Source organism: Cetorhinus maximus, chromosome 35 (genome assembly GCF_964194155.1).
Source record: "Cetorhinus maximus chromosome 35, sCetMax3.hap1.1, whole genome shotgun sequence".
In the NCBI taxonomy this organism is placed as follows: Eukaryota; Metazoa; Chordata; class Chondrichthyes; order Lamniformes; family Cetorhinidae; genus Cetorhinus; species Cetorhinus maximus.
In genome coordinates, this window is record NC_135913.1 from 1001367 (window position 1) to 1011125 (window position 9759).

Consider the following 9759-nt stretch of genomic DNA (forward strand, 5'->3'; position numbering starts at 1 on the left):
AAGTAACATTGTTTTTTAACTTTCTTTCAGCGGAACCCAGTGTAACAGAAATGATCAAAGAGCTTGCAAGTGGCAGGGTGGGGGCAGTCGGCATTGGCCGCTGCGGGTGATGGGGGTCGGGGTGTGGCCGGGGTGTCGCGGAATGATTTCTGTTGACCTTGTCTGAAGTGACGCCTCAGGGAGGCAGCACGTGCGGCTGTGTGAGAGAAATGCGCTGCACAGGCTGCACTGTTGGGATATGAGTTGCGGAATGTGCAGGATATCAGGCAGTGAATGTGTGTGTGAAACAGAATTGAGAAGCATATATAGCCGCGCGGGGAATGCATCAGATGTTTTTCACCTGAGCATTTAAAATTAAAGTCCCTGCTTCCGAATTGCTTTTAAATTACAATTCTGACTCGCATTTTCATACAGTTCTCCAGAATCACGTAATTGTAATTCTCCTGATTCAGACATAATGCCATGGGTTATATGGCGCAGAAAGAGGTCATACTGCACAGCCAGTACATACCAACTTTATTTTTTTGCTTCGCTCGAGCCTCCTGCCATCTCTTTTTACTTCATTCTACTACACTAAACTAAACTGAGCTCTTTCTGCTCGATTTGCATTGTTTGCATTGACCTTCAATCAGCGGTTAGCCCTAAATTAACATTTCCTCATTGACTTCCACTCACGGAGCCCCAGTAAGACCTCAACAAGGAAATAAGGTGCAGCAGATAGTGCTTTCAAAGTGGGTTTGTGCAGCAAGTCCGTTGGGGCACTGGGAATCGATGTGTGAGCGAAATAAACTCAAGAGGGTGGATGATTGAAAGGCAAAGAGAATGTGGACCCTGTATGTCCCATTTTTGCCGGTGAAGGTCGCTGTGTCAGGTTCTACCGGGCCCGGGAAGCTCAGTCGTTCGAGCATTACATGCTTCATTTCGGAGCCTAGGATACAACTCCATGTTCGGTCACTGCTTAACGCTTGGAATTGAGCAAGGGAGTACTCTAATGGTAGGAAGTTGCAAGGTTTGGCACGTGTTGGTGTTTTTTAGACAGATTTTTTTTCTGAAGTCGGTGCTTTGAAATATATTGAGCAGAGGTTCCGGGATTTTCAATCCATATTTTCATTCAGTCCCGTGTTTCACGAGAATTTGAAGCTGAATTTCCTGACGTCTGAATAAAAGAAATGTTTCAATTCCACCCGGGACACCATATCTTCAAAGATAATTCATGTTCGAAAATTTTCTGAATGCAGATTAAAATTATGTTAGGAATCATGTTGTTTTGAAAGGGCAATTTAAAGCGGACATTGCCGTAAAGTGTAAGTTACGTGTTATGGCCACTGGTGAGCTTATGTTTTATGTAATGAAACCAACTTAATGTCTATATTTGGTGTGGTCTTCATTGATTAAAGATCCATAAAATATCCCAAGGTACAATTCTGAATATGAGTTCAGGATTTGTGCCTGATGCTCTGGGTCTCTCCCTCTATCAACTGATCAGCAGCGGATCCTCAGGCCATGATCACGTCGTTTCTTCTGAGAGCTTACTGTGTGCAAATTGGCTGCTGCGATTTCAATATTACGATAGTTAAGTGAACTCTGAAGTAACTTGATTGCCCGTAAAGCCCTCTGGGAGTCCTTGACGTCGTGAGACGAATGGACGACTTTCCTACTTGAGGTCACATTCAGAACAGCCATAGTTTAATCAAGGGACAGATGCAGCTCGAGGGGCCGCATGGCCTAGTCCTGCTCCCAACTCGAGTGTCCTTCTTTAATGGACAATTAGGGCTGCTTGTGAAAACATTGTGCAAAGAGTTACCTTTTGATGGGTGTTGAAGAGGGCTGATGAGGTATGGAGAGGTTTTGGGAGGGAATACCAGAGCTATGGGTCTAGGCACGTCATAGCTGTAGTTCAGTGTTGGAATGATTAGCATCAGAGATCCTCACAACACCAGAATTGGATGAGCAGAGATATCTTGCCGTGTAATGCATTGATAGTATTACGGAATTACTTATGTCTGATTTACTTATGAGCTCCTGCAATCTTGCTCTATCCCCCTCGCAGTCCTCACAATATTTGCCCTATTTTTTCCGTCCTCAAATTTTGTATTAGAGATTGGCACATCCACGTCTAAGTCGTTACTGCACGTAAAGAAGAGCAAGGGTTTTAATAATGTTACCATGAGACCAAGTCCGCCCACCACACCCCCATTCTATTTACATTCCTCCAGTATGTAAAACAAAAGCCCACCACTGCTGTTTGTTTCCTGCCATTCAGAAACCTTAGCTTCCATACTGCAACTGTCCCTTCTATTGTATCAGCTTAACGTCGCTGACCAACCTATTCACTTGAGGAAATTCAGTTTCTGGATTCGAGTAAAACCAATGATGTCTTCTGGCCAAAGAATTGGCCAGTGAAATTCAAGGATGATGATTGTGTGAAGCAGCTGGACAGGACTTACAAGTCTTTTACAAGTCTTTTATGTGTTCCTCACAACCAACGCTCTAAATAAAAATCACTTTCTCAAAATGCAATATTCCATAAGGGTTCATTATGCCCACCATAGCCCTGTCCCATTCTGCTTCCTGTGCTTGTCTAGAATACCTTTCAATTCATCTGTTCTCTCTCAGGCTCGCCCTGACTCCCCGCTAATTCTCTCGGATCATATCCCTGTTTTTTCTCGCTGGTTAATACCATAGGTGTCCAGAACTATATACGTTATATCTCTGCTGTCTGTCTCTCTTTATTTGGGGTATTATCCTTTCTATCCCACTCTCAATTTTGCCTCCATTTTAAGTACTTGCCTGTAAAAGATATTAATGTATTATTTTGTTTTTTTTCACGGGATGTGGACTTTGCTGGCTGGGCCTGCATTCATTGGCCATCTCAGGTTGCGTTTGAGAAGTTGTGGTGAGCTGCCTTCTTGAACCGCTGCGATCCATGTGGTGTCTGGAAGAAGGTTCCAGGGTTTTGACCCAGCGAAGTGATGGAAGGGTGATATATTTCCAAGACATTATGGAGAGTAGCTTGGAGGGGAACTTCTACGTGTTGGTGCTCCAATTCATCTGTTGTACTTGTACTTCTGGAGCTCGGTGGTCGCGGGTTTGGAAGGTGCTATCGAAGAGGCCTCGCTGAATTACTGCAGTGCATCTTGTAGATCGTCCACACTGCTGCCATTGTTCGTCGGTGGTGGTGGGAGCAAATGTTGGTGGATGTGGTGCCAAAATAGCTGGCTTCTATGCCCTGGTTGTTATTAAGCATCTTGAGTGTTGTTGGAGCTGAACTCATCCAGCCAGGTGGAGAGCATTCCACCACACTCCTGGGCTTTGATTCGTAGATGGTGGACAGGCTTTGGGGAGTCAGGAGGTGAGCTTCTCTTCGCAGGAATCTTAGCCTCTGACCTGCCCTGGTAGCCACAGTATTTATATGGCTGGTCCAGTTCAGTTTCTGTTCAATGGTAACCCATAGGATGTTGATAGTGAGCGATAATTTGATCTCAAATTCCTCTTTGCCTGACGTCTCTACGGCAGCCTCGTGCCAAACAAAAGTGGGGCGTGGCTACGCTTGCCCGCTGCTGAATGTCTGGGAAACGCTCTGTGGTGCGGTTTTCTCATCCTGCCCCCGTCACGAGGTCGGGCGATAAAAGTCCAATCCGACTGTTATTGCAACCCCTTGGACGTGCTGATTGGACGGCAGGCAGCGAAAATGCGTATTTAATTTTCCGGTTGCTACCCAGGACCGCGCACTCGGGAAAGCATCATCTGTTTAAACTGAGCGTCCACGTTTAATTAGACCCTGTTCGGTTTCTTTTATTGTTCACTTCTCAATTCTCATGTGAATCATCCAATTGATCGACAAGCCGCGCTCAATGGACTCTTGATTGTGTTTCGTCCGGCAAAGTCACTTTCCTGTCCATGCATTAAGGAGGGTTTTCTGTCCGGCCGGATCCTTGCATATTGTGCATATGTTTGCAATTACCTAAATGAATATTATCAGTTTTCTTATCTGAATGAGGTAGCACACCAAAATGCCAAAATGAATGGAAGGGCGTTTAGTGGGTGCTGGGCAAACTTTGGAGTGAACTGGACCGGTGAGGATTTTTGAAGAGCCATTGTGATCGAAATCAGCCATGGAATTGAGAGTGGATACGTGGGGGGAATCCGCCGAACACACTGGATGACCACAGAAAAAGTACAGTATCTGAAGGATGCAATGTTCGCTGTCATGCAGTAAACATCGTGGGTGGTGGGGGTGGGGGGGGGGGGGTGGGGGGGGGGGTGGTGCGCAGTTAGAGCCCGGATAGCTCAGTCGGTAGAGCATCCGACTTTTAATCTGAGGGTCGAGGGTTCAAGTCCCTGTTCGGGTGCTTTTTGTTGACCTAAATCCAGAAATCATGAGCAATTAATGCCTACCTCTTGTAGAAACGTCATATATCTACGATGATTTGATCCTATTTGAAATTGAAGTTTTTCTCTGATGTCGGTGTTTTCAGTGAATTTCAATGGCATTTTCGAAATTATCAATTTTTATTTACACACAGCCCCAACTGCCTTCCTAGTCGAGCTCATTAATCTGTTCCAACTCATTCAATGATTTCAAATATAACCTATTTTATGATATTTGCCGAATATATTTAGAGACTTTGCAGGTAATTTGACGGTTTGAAACGGTCGCTAATGGTTCTGTTTTGAAGCGTAAAAAGTGAATTATTTTCATTGACAAATTTTGAATTGTAAGTGGCAAGAGATAACTCCATCAACACCTGCAAGGCCGCCTCCAAGTCACACAGAGGATGTTCACTATTTACTATGACACACTTCCTTCACTGCCGCTGCGTCACAATGCTGAATCTCCCACCCTAACAGCACTGTGGGTACACGTGCACCACAGGGACTTCAGCGGTTCAAGAAGACAACTCAGCACCACCTTCACAAGGGGAATTAGCGATGGGAATTAAATGCAGGTTCAACTAACCGATGCCTGCTTCCCGTGAAATCATTTTTTTGCTGAAAAGCCTATTTTCATCGACAAGCTGATTGTCCCCCCACTGACACCACTCAAAGAGTGGGTGTTACATTTTCTGATGAAAATTCTGCAAAAGATCTCATGGCACCATGTTGAAGAGGAGCAGGGGTGGATTGTCTGGCGTCCTGGATATATCGATTAATCAACATAAGAGAAGTAGATCGCCAGATCATGATCACATTGCTGCTTGTGTGAACTTGTTGTTTGTAAATTGGCTGCTGTGATTACTACATTACTGCAGTAAGAACACTTCAAAATAATTTAGTTTCCTGCATAGAGCTTTGTCATATCCTAATGTGGTGAAAGGTGCTTTGAACTTTCAAGCCTCTCTTTCGTCTTTCACGCAGCTTTGAGGATAATGGTGAAATTCTTCACAAAGGGATAGGTTTAGCGAGCGTTCAGAATAAGTGAAGAATTGCGGAGGGTTTCTGGGAGGGAATTCCAGACTGTGACCCCAGGCGGGTGACAACACGGCCATCAGTGTTGGAAAAATTAAAATCAATAGGTCAGGGTTAATGAAAGTTGGGGGTGTTGTTAATTTTTGGAAATTACAGACATGGGGAGTTATGATGGATTTTCATGGTGAGCAAATGCAAGTTTTGATGACTCCGGGGGTGATTTTGTTGGACATGGGCAATAGAGCTTTGGATGATTTCAAATTTACAGAGGTGAGAAAATGGATGGTAGATGAGCAGTGAATTGGGATAGTCAAGTCTTGATGAAATAATATCATTTCTCAGAGCTCCAGGAGCAGTTGAGTAGCAGCAGGTGGGGTGTTTGGCATTGGAAATTGGTAGAGGTGGACATAGGAGATTTTAGTGGTAACAGAGATACATAGACCAAATCTTCCCTGAAGGCCAAATACGAAATCAAGTATGTGAACAGCCTGGTTCAAGCAGCCTGGTTCAAGCTCACACAGTTTTCCCAGCAAGAAGGGTGGTGTCAGAAGCTGGGATAGGGGACCTTGCAGCAGAGGCCAAAACAAGGTGGACATTTAATCTCATTCAGTAATGGATAAGCAGTTTGATTAAGTGTCAATGGTTGTGAGGCGGAGAGAGATGCTGAGGGGGACCTGATGAGCACCGTACATGTGAAAGAATGTATGATGCCACTGATGGTCAGCATCTGAATGAGAAATTGGAATGGGTCATGGAGACGTCCCTCAGGGAACCCTGAGGTACTGTGCGGGAATGGGATGAAAAATCATTGCTTGTTATGCTCTGGATATGTTTAGGTTGGTAAGTGGGGAAGCATGCTCTGTACCCAATATTTCATTCCTCATATTTAGATATTTTTCTATCTTTATCTTTAGTAAGCATTCCATTATTTCTCGCACCAGTGAATTTAACCTGACTGGTCTATAATTGTCTGGGCATATCCTGGTTCACTATTTCAATTATAGGAATTACATTATTAATCCACCAAACCTATTTCATAACATAATATTTTCTCGCGAATTATTATTTATGAATAGCAATCCCTGTGCTGGATCATGCCCAGCATATTTCAAATTTCGTGGAGGAATGCTTCCATACCTAGCAGCTCAAAGAGTGGGGAACCATTCGGCGCTGTGGGCAATCATCAGTAGCAGAAATGATTGCACCCACAATCTGTATCCTCAGGGTCCGGCACATTCCCCAGTTTACGAATTCCACAAAGGCAGAGGATCAACCAGAGTTAAACGAAGAGTGCAGGAGAATATGCCTCGTGCTGAATCAGGCAGGAATACCTAAAGATGAGGTGTCAACCTTGTAAAGCTACAACTCAGGTCTACTTGCGTGTCAGCCAGAATAAGGAGCAAGTGATGGACAAGCTAAGTGACCCCACAACCAGCAGATCAGATCTGAGGCCTGCAGCCCCGTCACTTTCAGTCGTGAATACGTTGGACAATTAAACAACTCAATGGAGGGCAAGGCTCCACAAATATCCTCATCCCCAATGATGCAAGAGCCGTGCGCATTAGTGGAAAAGACAAGGCTGCGGAATTAGCAACCACCTTGAGCCAGAAGTGCCGAGTGGATGATGAACTCCAGAGCTCTTCCGCTTCGCAGATGCCAGTTTTCAGCCAATTCGATTGGATCCACGTGATATGATAAGGCTGAAGGCACTGGATAGTGCAAAATTAATGGCGCTGACAACATGGGACAAGAGAATTCGGCCCCAGAACTTGCAACACCCGAATCCACGTTGTTCCATTGCAGCTACAATACTGGCATCGACACGAAAATGTGGATGTTTGTCGAAGTGTGTCCCGTCCAAAAAAAGGAGGACAAATCCAAACCGTCCAATGAGTGCCCCATTCTTCTCCTCTCGATCATTTGTAAACTCATGGAAGGGGCCATCAAGGCTGTATTGTCAGTACCTTCCAACTCCACGACCGCTACCACTTAGAGGGACAGTTGCAGCAGACACATGCGAACGCCAGCAACTGCAAGTTACACTCCAAGCCACTCACCATTCTGACTTGGAAATACATCGCCGTTCCTTCACTGTCGCTGGGTCAAAGCCCTGGAACTCGCTCTCTAACAGCACTGTGGATGTGCCTAGAGTGCATGGAATTCTGCGCTTTAGGAAGGCAGTTCGCCACCAGCATCTCAAGGGCAGTTAGTGATGGGCATAAATGCTAGCCTAGCCAGCGACTCCCACATCCCGTGAAGAAATTTAGGATAGGTGGAGAAGCCCAAATAATGTATGACCTACCTGTAAACCATGTTGTACAGGACTGGGGACACCACATCTGGAAAACTGTGTACAGCATTGATCTCCTTATTTAATGTGTAAATACGCTGCAAGCAGTTGAGAGAATGTTTACTGTACTAGTACCTGGAATGGGTGTGTTTTCTTATGAGGAATGTTTGGATAGTTAGGCTTGCATCTACTGCAGTTTAGAAGTGTAATGGGTGCCTTGATTGAAACATATAAGATCCCGAGGGTCCATGACTTGGTGGATGTGGAGGAGCTGTCTCCTCTTGTGGGATAATCTTGAACTAGGGGTCGCTTTTATAAGACAAAGATGTGGAGAATTTATTTCTCTCAGGGTCACGAGCCTTTGGAACTCTTCCTGAAAAGCCGGTGGAAGCCGAGCCTTCATTGTTTTTAAGGTGGAGGCAGAGGTCATGGCTGAGGCATTTAATGAATCTTTCCCACCTGAGTTTAGAAATGAGGAAGGTACTTGCAAATCAGCAGTGAATCTGGAGGTGTTTCAGACACTGGCTGGATCAAATTTTGATAAAGGGGGATGTTTGAGAGAGTGGCTGTGATACAAGTTTATAAGCCGAGAGGGATGCATCCGAGGATGCCCCGGGAAATACAGGAGGAACTTGGGTGAGGGTGTGTGTGAAAACCCCCAGGTGATCTGAGATACAAGGATGATGTCAGAGATATGGAGAATTTGAAGCGTTGCACCTACTTCATGAAAGGGTCTAAGGATAAAAGCAACAGATAAATGTCTACGATCTTTACAAGAGATGATGGCCTGGGCTAAACTGAACAGCCAGTTGAACAAATGTCCATTATTTAGGAGACAAAAATCGCATTGATTTATTGAAGCCATTAATGGGAAATGTCTTGTGTTTTAATTTATTTTCTACCCACCGTTGCTGCTGTAAAGTGTGGATTTTACAGAGTGTTCATTCATTGGCAAAGCCAATTGAACGGCTGCATGTTATCATTTTGTTTCTTTCAATCAGGCAGACCCCAAACTTTCAAAAAAAAAAATTGTTGAGTGTTTAATGGGTGCGGGCCCGGCTTTGGCGTGAAGCGGACGGGTTCGTATTTGTGAAGATCAATTGTGTTTGAATTTGGCGATGGGAGTGTGAAACGGGTGTGAGAAAAATCGGCTGAACACAGCGGGTGACGGCAGAAAAAGTGCAGAATCTGCAGGATGCAATGCTCACCATCAGCCAGTAAAGGTCGCAGCGCAGTTAAGAGACTGGAGCCCGGATAGCTCAGTCGGTAGAGCATCAGACTTTTAATCTGAGGGTCTAGGGTTCAAGTCCCTATTCGGGCGCTAACTTTTTACTGCGAATTATCGATTCTCACGTAAATTCCTGCACATGCCTTTAAGATAATTCCAAGATTTGCGATATGCTGATTCTATGTGACGTGCAAAGTATTTGCTGATGGCGGTGTTTTCAATTGTATTGAATGGTAATTTCGAAATTATCTTTGGCGCTCTCTTCCTCAGAAGGCAGTGGAAGCAAAGACTTTGAATATCTTTAAGGCTGATAGATTCTTGATTAACAAGGGGTGGGTGAAAGTGTATGTGTGTAGGCCGGAGGTTGTATTCAGATAGGCCATCACCTTTTTGAAAGGCAGACGAGAATTGAAGGGCCGAGTGGCCTACTCCAGCTCTCGGTTGTCACTGAAATATTGTCACTGATAATAACACTGAATTTTCACTTTGAAGCAAATCCATTGTAAACGGCCGCTTCAAAACATCAAATTGCCTGCAAAGTTTCAAAATAAATTTAGTAAATTTCATGAAGTAAATCACATTTGAAAATTAAATGTCATGGATGGAATTAAAGGAGATTAACAAGTTTTATTTGGAGAGCAGGGAAGATCAGCTTCGCATAGCCTTGTCACTTAGGGCTGGATGAAAATAGTGATTGATTATTTCGAAAAAAACGCAATTCAAAATATCGCATTGGAAAATACGCTCCCTTTCACATAGAACCAGCATGTCGCAAATCTTTAAAATATCTTAAGAGATGAGAGTGATTACACGGGGATAGAATGATTTGCAA

At 44.3% G+C, this 9759-nt stretch overlaps 2 non-coding genes across 2 annotated transcripts; both read left to right on the forward strand.

Annotated features, from left to right (window-relative positions):
• Positions 1–4279: 4279 nt before the first annotated feature.
• Positions 4280–4352, forward strand: trnak-uuu (transfer RNA lysine (anticodon UUU)). Its single transcript has one exon. It is a non-coding gene; the product is annotated as a tRNA-Lys (tRNA).
• Positions 4353–8947: 4595 nt separating this feature from the next.
• On the forward strand, positions 8948–9020 carry trnak-uuu (transfer RNA lysine (anticodon UUU)). The gene has a single exon. It is a non-coding gene; the product is annotated as a tRNA-Lys (tRNA).
• The last annotated feature ends 739 nt before the right edge of the window (positions 9021–9759 follow it).